This window comes from Aptenodytes patagonicus, chromosome 7 (assembly GCF_965638725.1).
Source record: "Aptenodytes patagonicus chromosome 7, bAptPat1.pri.cur, whole genome shotgun sequence".
NCBI lineage: Eukaryota > Metazoa > Chordata > Aves > Sphenisciformes > Spheniscidae > Aptenodytes > Aptenodytes patagonicus.
The window spans coordinates 60,124,733-60,143,693 of NC_134955.1; positions in this window are offsets into that span (position 1 = coordinate 60,124,733).

Below are 18,961 nucleotides of genomic sequence, written 5' to 3' on the forward strand. Positions count from 1 at the left end.
TGTCTTTTCCATGGGGCAGCAACTGCATGTAGATTGGACTCATCCAGGAACTCATTTACAGATTTCATTGCCTTCCACTAGAAATCCGACACATGCCTATGCCTTGCCTTCTCTAAAATAAAATATAGTTGGTAAATGACTTGAAAAACTCAGATGTACGACATGAGTTGTCCTTATCATCAGACAAGGCAAAAACCAGTATTACAGATACTAGCCATACTCTGTACTGTGCCGCTAAAAGGCACTGGGATGCTGCATTAGAAAGAGCTGCCTCTCTGATGTTCTGGGAAAGTAAGGCCAGAAGGCTCCTCAGTGTTTCGGCAGACCTTTTATAAGATATATATGAACTTTTCTCCTAAAATATCACTTCCCAGTAGAGTGAGCAATCATATCCTTCGCATATTTCTCTGTATAAATCTTACATATTTATCCTTTTAATTATGCTTATAGGAACATGTTCCACTCTGATTTCTTAAGGTGACTTGCATTTGGACAGAAGGATAATAACATTTTTGGTGTATTCTTATGCTGTAATCAAATGCTGTTTGCATTCACCAAACTCCATTTCCTCCAGTTTTTCCTGTAGATATCTCAAATTCTTTATTTGTCTATGTTGCAGGTTAAGGTTTTCCTGTGTTTCTAGTTGATATATTCCTGTGGAGCTGTCCATCACCTAATTCCAAAGAACATGAGCCCAATCCTCATGTTGTATAAATTAGCTAATCACCATCAAATTTGAAGGAGAACATTTACACTAGCTTAAGACCTATTCTTTCTTTGTGTTTTTAAGGTAAAAGAGAAGAGAAAGTAGAGAATTTTTTTCATATAAATAGCATATTAAAAAAAAAAAAAACCTAAATGTCATAGCACACATTTATAAACATATATAGCTTGATTTTCATCTCTGGCCAAAATATCTCCAGCACAATGATGAGCAAATAGTTATCTTTTCCTCCACCAACCTACATCACCCGTTTTTTTAGCCATTTTTATCTCGTTTATCTCTTTTATCTTAAAGCCATGTCTCCGACCTTCACACAGCAGCCAGCATATGAAACAGGAGAAACATGCTTCTCTTGCATGTGGGGAGATCTGGAGAACTGCATCTCTGGTTTATGGTCTCTCCCCCCATATTCTGTATTGCACAGCTATACCACTCATGAAATCCCTAAGCCACACACTGCTAGAAAATAAGAAGGGGATGTGTCACCACATTGTAATGCCTACCCTGTTTCTTATACTAACAGATACTATGAATCTCCAGGCTGATCCAGCATAGCTATTTTTATTTTAAGCTCAGTGCTGGATTGGGACTTCAATCATTTTTAGGGTTAAAACACCTGGAAACATCTAACTAAGATCATCAACAATTTATAGACAAAGCTAAAACTGTGAAATAGAAGTTGCAAAACAATGAAAAACACTTGTATTGTCCACCCCAGAGAAGCAAGAGAACAAACAAGTTTGAGCCCTACAGTACCTAATGCATTGAAGGCTCTGATGAAACTAGTGTGAATTGGAGAGATGAATGATGAAAATTAGTGTGCTTTAATTGATGCAATGATACTCAGTGGATGGCAAGAGAGTAGCTGAAAACGTCTGAAGTAGAGATGACTAACATTGCAATGCTGAGAAATGAATGCAATACATATCAATCCAGCTCATGTCATCTGAACTCAGTTATTTCTCAGCTGTCAGAAAGGCGTCTAAATGGGATGTAAAATCTGGTAGATTCCCTTTGAGGACATAAAGGGCTGGATTCTTTGCCACCACAAGACCTGCTCTACACAGAGAGCCCGGCTGTAGCTGTCAAATTCTCAAGCTGCCTGGCCTTGAATGTAAGTTAGAAAAGACTAACAGCTTTCTAATTGATCATGGTTATTAAAGGACATTCTTCAGTTGTTGATCAGTGTGGCATAGTGTCCCTCTCTTGTCTCCCTGAACAAATCACATTGTCTCTTTGCCTGTTTTCTCTAACAAAACATCTGTTATGCTAGCATGTTGTGTAGCAGTTGATATCTCAACGGCCTGCGTGGCTTTGAGCCCACTAAGGATGCTTTGATTTGTGAGTTGGCAGCAGGTGTTTCCAGAGCTTTCCTGCTAATCAGGTTGCTTGCCAGCAAGGATGTTCACTTTTGCCCATAGCTGTGATAGACAAGCTCTGTTTGGCTGCTTATTCTTGTTTTACATTATGTTCCTTGAAGGGACTAACTGGGTGAGGTGGACCCCTCTAGAAAGCAGAAGATTCCTCCTTCCCAGGGGATAAGTTTCCTCATAAAAGTGGAGTTTCTGTGGCACAAGAGAGTTGAGAGAGGTTCATCTCAGAGCAGGGAGCACGCAGCTCATGCATAGACTGAGAAACTATTTAGAGGAACAGAGAGCAGAAATCTGGGACTCTGAGATGATGGGAGTAAATACTGCAGGGACAGAAGGGATGGCTTGGGCTTTGTTGCAACTCAGAAGTATTCTTTGTTGTCTGAAACCAATCCCAGGAGCAACAATGTACTTGCAAGGACACAGTGGGCAGGAGTCATCTTGGCTATAACAGAAGGACATTAGCATAGCCATGTTAAGCCAAAGGTTCATTTTGCTCCATATCTTGCCTCTGTCAGTGAGCCTCCTACATCACAGGTGAAAAGTTGCAGTAAAAATGAAAGACTGTATCAAAAGCATTCTGAAAACCTAAGGATTTATCAATCACATCATCCTTATCCATATTTTTATTGACTTCTGGAAAGAACTGTAAAAGATTTGCAATGAAGGGCTTCCCTTTACAAAAAACCGCACTGACTTCTTCACAAAAAAACCCCAGGTTGACTCTTGCCAATTAAATCAGATGTACCACATGTCCATTCATTCCATTCTTTATTATAGTTTCTACTAATTTGCTCTATAAAGCTATTAGGCTTTATATGCCTGTTGATTCCCCATAACTACTCTGGAAACATTTTTTAAAAATAGACATCTTAATGTGACCCGAGTCCTCAGGTATAGAGGCAATTTAAGTAAAAGGGCATACACCATGATTAGTAATTCAGCTATTTCATCCTTGACTTCCTTTGGATCTCATGAGTGAATACGCTCCGGTCCTGGTGATATGGGACTCTTCATTTTTTCAGTCAGTTCCAGCATCACTTCAGCGTCACTTCAGCTTCTGATGAGTCCCCCATAAAGAATGATTTTTCAATAGGAATATCCCTCGTTTCTTCTGCGGTGAACACTGATGCAGCAAAAGTCTCTACCACCTCTGGAATTACTCTGTGTTCTCTGAGCATGTCTTCCATATCCTGATCATCAGCGGACCCTACAAATTTTCTGGCAGACCTTTTGTTTCTGATGAGTATTAATAAATACTTATCAATATTTTTTATTACTTTTGCTAGTTGCTCTTCAATGTCCTTATTGCTGTTTCTTCTTTTGTTTCTAGACATATAACGGGTATATATATCTACCTCTTTCCATTCTTTTCCACCCAGTCATTTCCAGGTTCCTCTAGTATTTAAAGCTACTGTTTTAGTCCCCATTCCATCAAAACCTAGTTTATTTGAGTTTTAAATCATTTCAGTCTTTGAGAGATCACTACAGGAGAAGGTCCAGGCAAAGCCTTCTCGGAGCACTGGCCAATTTAAGGTTCCTTCATAATGCTGTTCTTCCTCTACATCCTATTAAAGGGACTAATTTGATTTCTCGCTTCTCCCAAGCAGGAATCAGCAGCAGCCCATCTGCACAGATCAGAAGGAAAAAATATGTTTCTAAGGTGCTTCAGGAATGTGTTTAACTTCAGCAGTTCCCACGTAATGGAGAATGTTTCCAGAATGACTCTGGCAAAACAGTTTATGCTTAGTTAATCATTAGCTTTTGTTTTCAAATTTGCAAGTAAATATTTATTTGATGCTCTTGATCACCTTTTCTTTTTCAGATATTGTATGCTTTTTGTCATTGATTCTTTCACCCACCAGCATAAATCTCAAGACAGAACATCTGTTACCAAGTTCTCTGTGTGTGAGCCTGGACTTCCATGTGAAGACACCGCACAGGAAATTAGACTCTGCTGTCCAGTTTGTTCTTGGTATCCATGCAGCATTTAAAAAGCTTTAATGTCTCACTGCTTTAAAAGAATACACCAAAACTACTTCACATCTGGGAGACTGAAAGCTTACTGCATGAAAGAAGCAAATACTGAAGAGCTGAATTAGAGTACATTATTAACAGGGGACAAGTTCCAGACTGCATCCAGCTCAGAGCCGGTAGCTCTAATCTTCCAAAGAGGCAAACCCTCTGTGAGAAAAAGCCTAAAAATCATGTGGCTCATCTCTATTCTGCAGCGACCTCTCATGATGGCTGTTCTACAAAACTGTTAAGATGTGGAGGCTTGTGAATGTGTGAGCTCAAATGAGATGGCATTTTTGAAGCAGTTCTTGGAAATAAAATTAACCATGAGTCTCAAAATTTTCATGTCCAAATGTAGCATTCATTTTAAATTATTTAGTTTCCCTTCAGTCATTTATTTATACATACACAAGCTGCCCTCTCTCATCCTATACATGCAGACATAAACAAATTAATTAATTGTGTTCTCCAACAGCCTTAAAAAGGAAAGAGTGAGAGAGATTTTCTGTTTCTAAATACTTGGAAGCTGCTACTATAGGGACTTGATAATTACCAGAGTGACAAGAAAGAAGCAAGTCTTAAAATGGGAATAGACATTGTATTTCCTTGAATCGTACGATCTGCAATAGAAGTTTAATCATTCTTCACATGACAAGGCTATCAGAAGAAAGCATTATGGCTGTAAGACAAATCATATAGTAGGGATAGAGGCCAAGCACTAACAATTTCAGAACAGTGGCTTTTTTACTAAAGAGCAGGAGACGATGTCACTGGATATCTGGATGCATTTCTGGACAAGTCAAAGGCATGATCTGTGTTGGTACCAATTATATTAGGGAAGAGTGGAGAACATCTAGAGGTTAAATTTAGATGGCAGTACTAGGAAAAAGAAGTGTAGAAAGACAGACCTGGAAGATAGATTCTGGGTCACTGAGTCCCAGCACCTTCACCAATTGCACCACAAGATCTCTTCATAAATATATCAAGAACCCCATTCACAGTGTGTTTTATTTGCCCTTGATACTCCTTCTAAAAGGCTATTCAATACTCTGTTATAAACATTCTTCAAATTTCCAGCCAAATTTCATTAACGTCCAGTTTAAACCAACCTGGTTTTGTGCTAGCTTTGTCCTCTGCACAGATAACTCTTTTCTATCCTCAGTGATACACCTATAGACAGCAGCTGTTCTCAGCCTAGGCTGAACTCAACAGTCTCTTCTGGTCATAGTGGTTACTCTCCAGGTCTTGCCATTCCCTTCCCTCTGCACATCTCACAGCTCGATTGCCTCTCTGGGTGACCGTGTGCAACTGACTGGTTGGGGTTGTGGGGACACTGCAAATGAACAAGATCTTGCAGTGCCCATTCATGGATTGATTTCTGAGCAACTGTGTTTCACTGAAAACAGTAATCAGTTAAAGATCCACTGTTACACTGTGGTCTGGTCCTTCTCCTCGGTCATTTCCCATGGATGAGCTCCTGACTTTTAAAATCTGAGTCCTGAAATGAACAAATTTGCATGCCATTTAATTAAACTCCATCTCATTTTACCTCCTATTAATCTATTCGCTTCCTCGTGTCTTATTTTCTTTTATGGAGATCTTATGAGATCTTGACCATTTGCAACATGAGGAGTTTCCTCAGCACATTTCTATTTTTTGTGCCAAGATCATTACTGAAAATATTAAACAAGGTTGATCTGGAAAAATACCCAAGAACTCCAGTAACCTCCCTCCATCCAGCCAGATACTTTCCCTTTCTACTTTTCCTATTGCCATCTCCCCTCTAACCAACTTCTTACCCAGATTACAGTTCCTGCACTTTAATTCCCGACTTTTCCACTTAACTAAATTCCCATGTGACACTGCTTTGTTGATATCCAGATAGATGGTTTCATTCCCCTTTCAGTTGTCTAGAAAATCAATTATCATATTAAAGAAAGTTATCTATTTTTTCTGATAGCATCTATGTTTGGTAAACCCCTTTTACATCTTTCCCACTTACCATGATATTCAAAATAGAAAATTCCTTCAGGAAAGAATTCCCTTAAAAGCAGGGTAAGAAGCTCTGCATTCTTGAAGAGCAAGTCAAAAATGGTGAGCAAAAATGGTGATGTAGGCTAGGGAGAAACCCATGTACAAGTCTTCTCTGTTTCATCCCTTATATGAATGTGTATGCAACGCTTTGCTTCGACCTTGGTTTTGAGCCAATTTAAGCAGAAATTCCAAGGAAAGCCAAACGTTAACAGCAAATACACAGAGGGAGGGGAGATCCACTCCAAGAGTGTTACACAGGGAAATCTCCTGTTGCCAAGAGCTGCTCTTGTCAAGGGTATAGAGACTGGCAAAGCACATCCCTCCCTGTGACAGGAACAGATATACATCCCCAAATCTCCTGAAGAATAGAAAGAAATTACATCTGATCTAGTGGGACACACTATATACTTGCTGCTCACTGACACACATTTTGAAAAGAATGAGTATAGAAGTTTAAATAAGAACAGGCAAGTAGATACAGAGTCTGGTATGTTAGAGCAAGACTCTTGATTTGAATTCCTAAGTTGTACAGCAATACAAATTATTATTCTCATCGTTAATAATAATAATAGTAATAATAATAATAGTAACATAAACACTTCTATAGCAAAGCACAAAATTAAAGATAAAAGTCATCTTTGTCTCATAGCAAGCTGCAACATTACGTGGGGAATATGGAAAATGCCTCAAAGACTCAGTAAAGCCCTTCAAGGCATATATCTTGGGTGATCTGTATTTGAGAAGCCAATATTTCTTTAAAGAAATAAAGCCAAGTTGTCTCTGGGGGATAATAAGCTAGTGGTGAAGTATTTTTCCTTTCTGCACCAGCAAAGGTAGTTGCTCATGGTACAGAGAGCAAATGCTGCCTACCCTCATCTGCGTCAGATATAGAACAGTCTTTATCCACTGTTCTAAATCAGAGCTCAGGCATATCTTTACATGTTTGTTATGCATACTCACTTACAGATGTCAGCAGCTTCCACTCCAGAGAAAATGTTTTTCTTTCTGCTGCATTGTGAATACAGTTCTGCCCCTACATCTATGAGCCACTGTTGGTTTCCTTATGGATTTTATTTGCAGAATTACATTAACCTTAGAAATTAAATGATCCCTCTTGGAATTTCAAATAAGTAAATCCCCATCTTGTTCATCCAATCCCTCTTAGGAAAAAAACCAACCACCTTCTTTTCAAAGAAATGCTATATTCTGAGCAGCAGACCTCTGCCACTTCAGATGAGCTGCACCTCTCATCTCGCAGAGGTCAATGCAGTGCAGTGCAATGACAATGGATGACTCTCTTACATTTTTTTTAGAGTATCGTCAGCCCACAGCAGCCAAGCAGCAAGGCTGCTCAGAGCAGCGTTCAGCACTGGGTAACACATTGTCATGGCAACCAAACAAATGGGTCATCCCACTCCTGCTCGGTTTCATTGTTGCACAGTGTGTAAGAGAAATCACAGCATGAGCATGAATGTGTCTTTGAGCTTCTGCGAGACTGAGACAAGTTCCCTTCCTAATCTGCCCTTGGGCACGGTACCTCTTGGGGAGGCACTGGGCCTGTGTGCCTGCTCAGGGACATGCAGATGCTTAAGTCTATGAGCTCAGAGGGTGAAGACAAGAGCTCTGGAGTGAAAGCAACTGCCAGGATCCAGTGATGATCTCTGCTCCAAGAAATCATTGGGTAGTAGAGCGAAACACACTAGTAAAGCAAAGGCAATAAAGTGGGAATGGCTGAGCCAAGTGCTGGTGGTGGAGTAACTGGGAAATGTGGTGATGTAGTGGGACAAGTGGATGAGGGAGTCATCTGAGGACTGTGAAGCGGTGTGTCTGCTTGAGCACTGATTTCTTCTGACTTCTTCTGTCCTGTGCTTTCCTCACTGTTCCAGTCTTGTTCTCCTTCCTCATGGTTCTTCTCATTCTCATTCTTTCCTCCTTTTCTCCTTCCTGTTCTTTTGTGTATTCTGTAATAATCGTTCGCTGACACTTCATCTTCTGCTCTTGTGGTCCTATTAGCTCACACCCACCCTGCTACTCTCCATAGCTTCTAGTAGGATTGTTTCAGCACTGCCTACCCTTTACACTGCAAGATACTTTCTATCATGAGGCCTTGTTTTCAGACAGATGAGAACTTAACCAAGTTTATAGCTATTCCAGATGGAATTGTGTGTGCCAGACATCTGCATGAAGGAGGTATTTTCTTGAAGTTTCTGTAATTATTGTCAGCCAAAATTCATAAAACCTTTCCAAGATTCAGGATAGGGTTGATATGGAGCTGGGCCAAAATTATGGTAGTCTTAAAAAAATTTAAAAAAATTTCCCACACTTCACCCTATCCCCATGGTACAGGGCAGGGATATGCAGTTTATCAGGACATGTTGCAGTTTTCTTCAGGGCATGCTTCCTGTTTTCCTTATGAATATCTGCTCTTTTCCAAATAAGATATAAGCCCCTGAAAAATCGTCATTTGCACATCTCAACAAAGAATTCTTAGTGTTTACCAGATAAGACCCTAACAGTTTTTGTTTATGCTGTGCACGCTACAGGCCAGAGACTGAAGCGCAGTGTCCCCCAAGGGGAGGATGAGACAGTAATCTGAAAAAGGTAAGCAGACTCTTGAGATGGGAGCTAGATCAAGAGGAAGCCCAAGACTACTAGACAAGAAGATGAGTTTAAGATGATGAGCAGAATCATAGAATCACAGAATGGTTTGGGTTGGAAGGGACCTTAAAGATCATCTAGTCCAACGCCTCTGCCATGGTCAGGGATACCTTCCACTAGATCAGGTTCCTCAAGGCCCCATCCAACTTGCCTTGAACACTTGCAGGGAGGGGGCATCCACAACTTCTCTGGGCAACCTGTTCCAGTGTCTCATCACCCTCACAGCAAAGAATTTCTTCCTTATATTTAATCTAAATCTACCCTCTTTCAGTCTAAAACTGTTACCTCTATCACTGCACTCCCTGATAAAGAGTCCCTCTCCATCTTTCCTGTAGGAAGAAGAAGACTTAAAGCCAGTGATTAGCTGTTTTCAGAGACCAGATCTAATGTGTGAGCAAATGAGAAGAGACAAGAAGGGTTCTGGATTTTATGGTAGTCCCAGGTACTGGGGAAGAACTGGGACTGGACAGGCAAGCAGATTGTGGGGAGGAAGCCTGTAATGAAAACATACTGGGTGCAGCTCTGCAGATGAAGAACCACTTAGGTGAGAACAGGGAGGCACAGGAGGCAGCCATGGGGAGTGAGAGGAGATGCAGTAAATGAAGAGGCTCAGCTCCCCAGAAAGCAGTGCTGCAGTGGGAGAAAAGAAGGAGCAGGACAGATTGCATGAGGACTAGGAAAGGAGAAAGTGGGACTGACTGCAAAGACTGGTGTGAGAAATCCAAGAAAGGGTAACAGAGACTAAGACAGGACCAAGAGTTATGAAATACTCTAATGAGGAAACGCTGGAATCATGGGGCAGAAGGGATTGATCTTATAGAGAAACAGCAGGAGCTATGCCTGGAATGGAATTAAAAATTCGTAAGTCTCACCATTCATCTGCTGTCAGCAAATATATGTAAAACTCCTCAGCAAAGGGTCTCATTGCCCCACCAAGGACAACTTGCCATGGCCAACAGTTACTTCACTAGCTCAAGCTACAGAATCCTCTGCAGCAGCTCTAGATGTTGCCAACACACAGGCAAACCATGAAGACACCAGGATGATGCCACATTATGGGATATTCTGCTCCTGTTTCTGATTTAAAAACAAATAAACCATCAAAAAAAGTGCAGAATATTACCTGCACACCGCTTCTAAAACAACATGAAGCTCACAAAGCATCAGAAATGAACTTCTCTCTGCAATCTTTTCTCAACTCGCTTGTATGTCTTTATTGTGGTGGAAGGTTTACTTAAAGGTCACACACTTTTATTGCGACAGGAATCAGGGCTCACTTTTAGGGAACAGCCTGTTGTGACAATGAGCTACGGCTGTACTATGAAAGGTGTACAGTCCGCAGGCCCAAAGGTGTGTGCAGAGGGAAGCGGGAGGAGGTAGTGTGATCTCTGCATTAAAGCTTCTGCAGAATTATCTTCTACCCTGCCTCTCTCCATGATGTTGTCTATGATGCTAGGCAAGTCGCTAGAGCCAAACTATTCATGTGTGGCAATTACGTTTTACTCATTATCTGGGTCTCTCACTCGAGCCTGAATTGATAAGGTGTTGCGCTTTCACCATTGCCTTTCATGGCTTTGAGAGCTGTGCTTTGAATGTCTAATGTGCTAAATGCACTGAAAAAAATGTCTTCCATTGGCAACGCAGAGCAAGCAGGAACTGTTTATTTTAATTTCTTTTGTTCCTCAGTCCTCCAGATATAAAATGGATGTACGAGTACTGCCTTGTGTTACAGAGATGTTCTGAAAATGTGTTCATTTCTATTTGTGTAGCTGTTGGATGTTAATACAAACAGCATGAAAAGTCTCAGAGAAAGTCCAATAACTCTGTCTTTAGAACAGGTTTTGAAAAGTGCAGGAGATAAGGCACAGGAGCCACATAAGTAAACAAAATGCTGAAAAGCTATTTAAAAGGTGAGTACTCAATCAGGCAGATGTGCCGTGAAAAAACACAGTATGTAATTATGAGAATGCAGACAGAATTAGAAAGCATAATCACAAAAAGCCAAATTAAGTTTGCACACAGATCTTAATTCTTGTATTTCCTATCTGTTGAGGGCTTGACTTTTCAGCCTCAAAAATCATATAATAATATAACATTGCACAGGTTTTGTACATACTCATACTTTCCGCAACAGACACAAACAAATGTTGAAACAGTAACAAAATGTTGAAACAGTAACAAAACCCCATCCTTCAGAGCCACGGGGATAGCATGCTCTAAATCATTGTAAATCATTGTGGTCATGTTATTTGGGTGCAGTTCTATCCTAGCCTGTTGTTCTGCTTTCATTTTTGTGTTCTTTCACATTCTTTCTGAGTAAGAGTGTACCTTTCTATATATTTATACAGTGCCCTGTGCAGTCAGCTTACAGTCCTGATAGCAGTTGCGAGATGTTTAATGCAACACAAATATTAAATCATCTTGATATTGTCAAAATGACTAGGAGCCCATCACAGAGACTGGTATTTTAGAAATGCAATATAAAAAGGCAGTCCTTGACCTAAGGAATTTATAAATTTAAAATAAGACATAGCCATATAAATAAGACACAGACACATAAAAAAGACACAAGCAGATGAAATAAAAATAAAAGAGTGGTCATATCAGAAAAAAATCAGTAGTTTTCTGCATTTATGCAAACATAATTGAGAGCATTGTTGTATCTTTCATATCAGACCTGCTTGCCAGTGCTTTCCAGAGCTGCAGTTAAAGGGATAGCTATTTATTGTCCTCCTTGTCACTAGAGGCTTTTACCTATAGTAAGCAAAATGCAAGCCAGTGATCATGTAATATATGATAGATTCTTTGTTCTGTTTCCAGTTCCCAAAGCCCTGTTGTGTCCACTGTGTATCACCACCTAAGAAATTAATTTTGGAAGGTATAACAAAAAGGAAGAATAGATCAAAATCTATATGATAGCAATGGTGAACATTACTAAATCAGAGAACTAAGTCATTCAATGTTACTGCATTATGCAAGAGAGCAGGACTCAAAAGATTTATGACACATTTCTGTTTGAAGATGGGAAAGGAATAGTGGGAAGATCACACTTTTGAACAAAATGCCTAAGGATTAACTGCACTTGGAAGAGAAATGTCATATTTGTGCATGTGTTCAACATCCACAAACAATGTGTAGATGAAACATTTAATTAGCTTATAGAAGACCTGCAAGTGTGAACAATTTATAGCTAGCATAATTCATGGTAGCAGTGAAAAAGATGATAAAAGACAAACATAAAAAAAAATATTTTAAGAACGTAAGCACATAGACCTTCCAGCAGAAGATCCATAGTTCATATTAGTTTGGGAAACTGAAAATGTGCCCACTTCTGACACAAAGAACCAGTATTTTCTTTGCCAATAGCCATCAGGATTGGAAATTCAGAATGTAAGGGAACTCTGTATTCAGTTCCGCTTTTTAACATGACCTGTACTGAATAGCTCCTTTTCTCTTTTTCCTCTCTAATTTCTTTCTTCCTCTTTTCAAGTCTGTGGTTCACTCCAAAGGTGGCAATATAGTAAGAAGAAGACACAGGGATGCAGCAGACCTGACCATGCATACCTGACTTTGCTGCGAGTGTTTGAACTAGTTACTTTCCTTCTCTGTGCCTCAGCTTTTCTCCCTGTGAACGGAGCCAACAACACACTAGTGCAAAAGCAGAATCTCAGCATACTCTGCCATGAGCAGAAAACCTCATTCTTGCATGTCAAGTTATTTGTCTTTATTTGGTTTGCAAAAATCTTATCAGTTAGATCTGATTCGGGGAAAAACAAATCACAGCTAATGCAGTTTTGCCTCAGCCACCTACTTAATCTTCATCGCTAAGGAATGGAGGTGTTTCAGGCATAACAACAGCAATGACATTCCTGCTTAATTAATTTCTAATTCTAATCTCAAACCATGCTTTATAAAATCATTCCTATCACTGAGCATTCTACATTAATACATATTAAGTACTGGATCGGCTTACTGAAGCAGTTAATTTGTTTCATTGGAAATCTTTCACTGAAAATTGTCTTTCCAAAGTTATAGAATATCTTAGGACTGACACAGGAATTACAGGGCAAAAAGTTGTGCCTTTTGTTACGTGAGAATTCAGGCTTCCTGACTCCAAGTATTTACCAGCATTAACAATTTTATATACATTATTGTGGTACCATTATTGAACATTTGCTCTTCACTTGTAAATTCTGTCATTTCAAGATAAGGCTAGGAAGAAGTAAGATTTCCTGGGAAATGCAGAGCTGAGACATAAGCTAAATCAAGGGAAACAGGTTGTACATCTTTGTGAAAATTACTTTCTCGATATTACAAGTGTATAAAGGGTTGATATTTTGCCCGTCTCTATTTTTCTTGTCTTCGGTGCTAGTCTGAGGAAAAGAGCTTCTGGCTATGGCAAACAGGACTGCTTCTAGCATGCTCTGCTTTATTATTCCCATCAGATGTTCCTTCTGGTTTGGGTTCTTTTTATTTCTCAAATAATTATTTTTATGGCACCAATATATTGTTATAAAATATTATCCTCACATTTCCAACTGGAACAATACTCTTGAGGCAGTTTCTTCATGTGTCCCTTACCCAGGAGATAAAAATGCATTGATAGAGAACAGTGGACATTTCATCAAAACTGATCATTTTCGACTGATGGTTATATAATAACCTGTAACAAAATAAAGATTAAATAGACCTAGACAAACTGCAAGGTAAACATAATAATGCAAACAGAACTTAGTTTAGGTTCCATTTTATAGTTTAACATTATCATTAAAAAGAGCAACGAAAGCCGTAATGATAAGACGCCACATAAAAAAAAATAGCAGCAGAGAAACTAATTAGAAGCAGCACGGAAAAGGAAAGAATTGTACAGCACGGCGATGTTTATAATGCAAGCGGGGGGAACCAAAAAAGGAACTGTGAATTGGGACTATGACCGAGTTCAGCTAACCGGATTTCTAGTATTAGTAGAGGTGTATAAAAAGCAGGAATTCGAGCAAATAAACATATATATTGGGAAACACTAAACAAAAAACAAACAAATAAACAAACAACACAAAGCGAGTAGAGGAAAGTTCTGGTTTCTTTGTCAGAAGACAAACAAAGTAAAAACACCAGAAACTTTTTGCATGCGACGGGAAACAGCAGACAATAAATACCCATGTGTGAGTGTGTATAAATAACAACAACGGAACTGTTAGGAGTTGTGTACGATGGAAGTAAACGCAGCATCTTTCCTTTAAAATGGCACAAAATCAGAGAAAGCACTGAGAGTGAAAATAACAGCTTGCTTCTGTAGTTAGCAAAAAAATCCAGCTGAGATTAAGACAAAATCAAAGATTGAATAGCAGCTAGAGTTCTGACAGCAGTAATGAGTCTAGAAAGGCATGTGGATTGTTTTTCATTTATTTTTTGCCAAACACCAACTTCTCCCTGGGCTATTGCAAGCACCTAAAGCCTCCATCATGGCCAGTTCAATGCTTTAAAATCAGCAGGCACCTCTAACTATCAGAGTTCAGGCTAAAACTGTTAGTATCAGAAGGCGCTAGAGGTTTCAGAGTGTAAAGTTCTGTAAGTTGTCAGAGTACCTCTGTTTTGTACTCATAAATGGTATTTTTAAAAAAGATTTCTTCATGCATTTATTTTTTCTGTTACTTACTTCCCCTGTATCTGTTTGTTTTCCTGTTCACTATCCATATATAGAGATATATATTATAAAGATCATATATAAGTAGATTCTACACACAGAGAGAAATATATGGCAATGCTTTCTCTTTCTGGATTATCCATATGTGGATGATTTTCCAAAAAACTTGAACAGTGGTTCAATGTTGAATTTCCTGTCTCTCAGACATGTAATCTTCGATGGCTCACTATCAGTTCAAACTCCACATGGTTAAAACTAAGCTGTTCATTTTGATATATGGCTGTCTCACAGCAAACTGTCCTTTTTTCTTTATAAATATCCCTTTCAGCCAAAAGACAGAATAATTTATTCTGTCAATTCAGAAAACCGTTAAGAACATAGTGCCTTAATAGATAGACTGTTTCTCCCCCTCTTGCTTTCTCGCCTGTGTACACACAGGCAGTCCCTGCCCTGAAATGAAGTCTCAGATCTAGTTACGTTTTATACAGGAAGTAAAATTACTTTACTAGCCTCAGGAAAGTACTTAAAAACATATTTTAAAATGTAATATCACTAACACAGTAACAAAAATGTTCTGTTTACTGGCTGACTATTAAGAATCTAGGTGCATACTCACTGCACCAAATCTTTCACACTGCAGGAAAACAGAACGTAACAAGGTGGTGTGAATTACAAACTGAACATTATCTTCATCTCCAAGTGGGTAAAGCGTGTTGGATATGTTGGACATATTATGATACAAACTTCCTAGCTTCATGCATCTGTCAGACTGTCAAGCACCTTTTAAAAATTCCTAGGATTCAGGCTTTTTTAACATCAGTTTGCAAAGGAACGTTTTCCTGACCGAAAGATATTGCAGGACCATAAGTGATGGCTTTGAAAGGGACATCTTGGGATAATCTAATCCAAACACCTGCTTCAAGCAATGACGGTTTTATATTATTCTTCCCATAAGCGTACTTAACCTTTCCTTGAAGACATCTAATTATTTTGCCTCTACTCTGGTGGCAAACTGTCATACTGTCTGATCAACCTCAGTGTTAAAGAAAATGTCTATATATCCAGGTTAAATTAATCTTTCTTCCAACTAAAGTTCTGGCCATTACTTCTGCACACTACAAATTTTTGCACTTCTGTCTTTCCTGTTTTCACACATTATGATGGATATCTCTTTTAGCATTTCTCTCTCTTTAGACTAAAAAAGTCCTTCCACGATTCTCACACTATCTTTCAATGAACCTGTCTACATTATTCTATACTTCAAGTACAAACAGCCCAGTACTATATAAAATGATAATTATATCCTTCCAGCTCTTTGAAAAATGTCTTTGCTTAGATTTCTTTAAATACATATGTATTCTTTTTGTAACATCTTCAGATAAGATCTCATTTTTGTTTGCATTAGTGACAGAATCATATTTCCTGAATATATTTTATTTTACTTTATGCCTATGCTACATATATTTCTCCTCCAGTTTCTCAGCTTTTGTACTGTGAATAGCGGGATGGAAAAAAATCTACTAAAAGAATAAGGGGTTTTGTTGTTGTCTTGATTTGCTTTTTATGTAGTAGTTTCTCGACCCTGTATTTTAATTGCTAGGTGCATGCATCTATCAGTGGAATAAATTCGAATGTAGAATCTTACTGAATATTTCAAATTTCTACATTTAGGACTTTTTCTTCACAATATCAAAGAAGGGCTAGACTATGATCTCAGGGATAGCAAAATCTCTGACTTTCCTAACACTGAGAAAGGGGAAAACTGCATTCATTTTTTGATCAAGACTGCTACAGTCAGTGGAAAGCTGCCCTAGTGATGAAAGTTTTGCCTCAGTCTTCAGAGTGGCCAAGATTTCATGTAATGTATTTTCTAAAACAGCTGGCAAAATTCTCTGTGCGATAGTAATTGGGTGATAGCTAGCCCTGAGCTAGTGCTTTGTCAATAGACAGAGAGGGAGGTCATGAGGATTTTCAGTGCTAGGCAAGGGAATGGGTTTGGCTTTAACTCCTGTAAATTATTGCTGTATATTTTAGCTCTACACATTCTGGCTACTGTTCCAATGGGAAAAAATTACCATGATAAAAAAAAAAATATTTTGGCAATCTCTAGCTAACTGTTGATAGCTGCTATTTCTGTGTGTAGTGAAATCTGTTCTGTGCAGAAAAACTTTCTGTTTTATGTGCCCTGATACAGAAGGTGCCGGACGAGATGCCTGTCTCCCCACTGAAGTCTACAGAAATTCACCTGTTGCCTTTTGTGAGGGCAGAAACATGTTCCTGAAGCGTGTACAATGACAACAGAAATAATTTCCTGTTTTTCTTGTCAGCCATCTGCCAGCACAGTGTACCGAATCAGCTCACTAAAGAGCCAGAGGTAACAGAAGTAAAGCTGGCATGAGGGGAGAAATGCAACTCTGCAGCTGGGACACGGCAAGGATGTTAGGAGAAAAGGAGAGAGAGGATGCTCTGCGCAACCCCAACAAGCTTGTAGGCTGGCTCAGCCCATCTTGGCCAGTCACACATGAGGATGGGACAGCCTAACATAAAGAGTGTAAAATAGTTCATTAAGGCTCCAGCTGCATCCGATGAGCTTTTTCTAATGGACAACGCTACTCACAGAGTACAGTACGGAGTACAAACTTGTAAACCCAGCTAACAGATCCTAAAACTTTGTGCATCCATGGCTGATGAGATCCCTTCAAGGGATAAAGGATAAACCTCTCCACTGATAATGTTAGAGTTTCTGATATTCTCATTCACAAAGTATTGCTGCTTTGCCAGGGAGATGGCACTGCCCTGTAATTGGTTTTTTTTTCCTTTCTCTCTGCAGTACATATAAGGATAGTCCAAATTAATCGCAGTTATTTTTCCCTCTCATGTGGGGTCTCACATATCGATTCTATGTGACTCTGTTGTTAGCCTCAGATTTCAGCTACCAGGAGTGTGCGAGGACCTTTAGGAGCTGTTATATTGATGACTTGCTTTGTGTTTCTTGTCACTGATGCAGATTCTCCATCTCCAGATTCTTGCAACAATGAAATAAAAATTTGATTGAACTTCTCTCCAGTCAAAAGGTGTTATAGTAGTAGGCAAACAGGCACAAGTACTCCTAGCCAGGACAGAACTTCAAGGACTCCTTCCTGCTTCTGGATTTTCAGACTTTGCAAAGTTGCTTGCACGCTGCTGACCAGTTGAGGCACTCTGTTTCTACATTTAATGTACAAAAGGAAGTTCTCACCAAGCTTGAATTCGCAATCTCAGCCTGCTTTTTCCAGTAGCTCAGTCCTTGAACATGTTCACTTTTCCTGTCTAAGAACACAGGATTGTTGTGTGCCATTTTCTTGGAAAAAATGAAATAGCAGTATCTCAGTTTCTGGATAAGGATCCAAGAAGACTTTTCCCTGGATTCAGTTGCTGCAGCCAGTGTCTTTGATGGCCTGATGCCCCTGATTTCAGCAACAAGTTCCAAAGTAAATCTCCCAAGGTCCCACAGTTTCCATGAAACTATTCGTTTCCCAAGAATGACAGACTGTTGGGAGTTCACTAGACCAGCACTCCTCAATCTGTACTCACCACTATAGTATTTTTAGGTGAAGAACTGAGTACAATAGTTAACACCTTGAATGTTCTCCATACACAGACAACGATTACATGAGGTTCTTTACTTTCCAAATTCTAATGCAGAGACCTCAAAAAAAAAAAAAAATTAAGGTTATTCTCAGTAGAAATCACTAAGATCTGCTAGAACACAGTTACCATCATTTTCAAGGACTATTGTGAAGACTATGGAGATTTGGATCAGGGTGTTTTTGGCAGCAAGCGAGCAAAGTAAAAATTATTTGCAGTTTGTTTTGCTCAGGTGGAAGAAGAGGAGAGAAGAGAATTAGTCTGGATTTACAGAACACTGGGGTTTCTGTTTTGAAATTATTTTTGGATTAGTATCTGGGCAGATTCTGTTCCAACAGATTCTGGTTATGTTGGATAGAGTCCACTCTAACAAAAAGGATTCTGACCTCTCGGAAATAAAATTAGCAGGTTTTGTTTAGATGACTCTTGAACTAAGTAGAAAAGATGGGAAAATGGAGATTTGTCCTAATTTCAGCAAACCAAGAGGAACCCCTGAGACACAGAACAGTAAAAAGTAGAGTTGTTCTAAAAAATAGATTATTTTTGCCTAACAGTATATCTATGCAAAAAAATGTAAAAAGCCTGAAAAACAAGCAAGAAAAAGAGAGTACAAAAATTTAACTTTGCAATGGTGATGATAACATATCATGTATAGGATTGTGAGAACAAGATTTTCCTAATGATTTTTTTCTTAAGATATCAGTTTTGGACAATACAGCTGATGTTTAGTAGTTAACTCAGAAAATAGAAGAAACGTGTCATCATACGTCAGAGTATATATTTACAATGCAAATTAGATCAGATAATTTGACAGTGATGAGTGTACAGATAAAACCTACGAATTCTATGAACTCTCTACTCTTAAGGTCTGAAGAAAAAAGAATACAA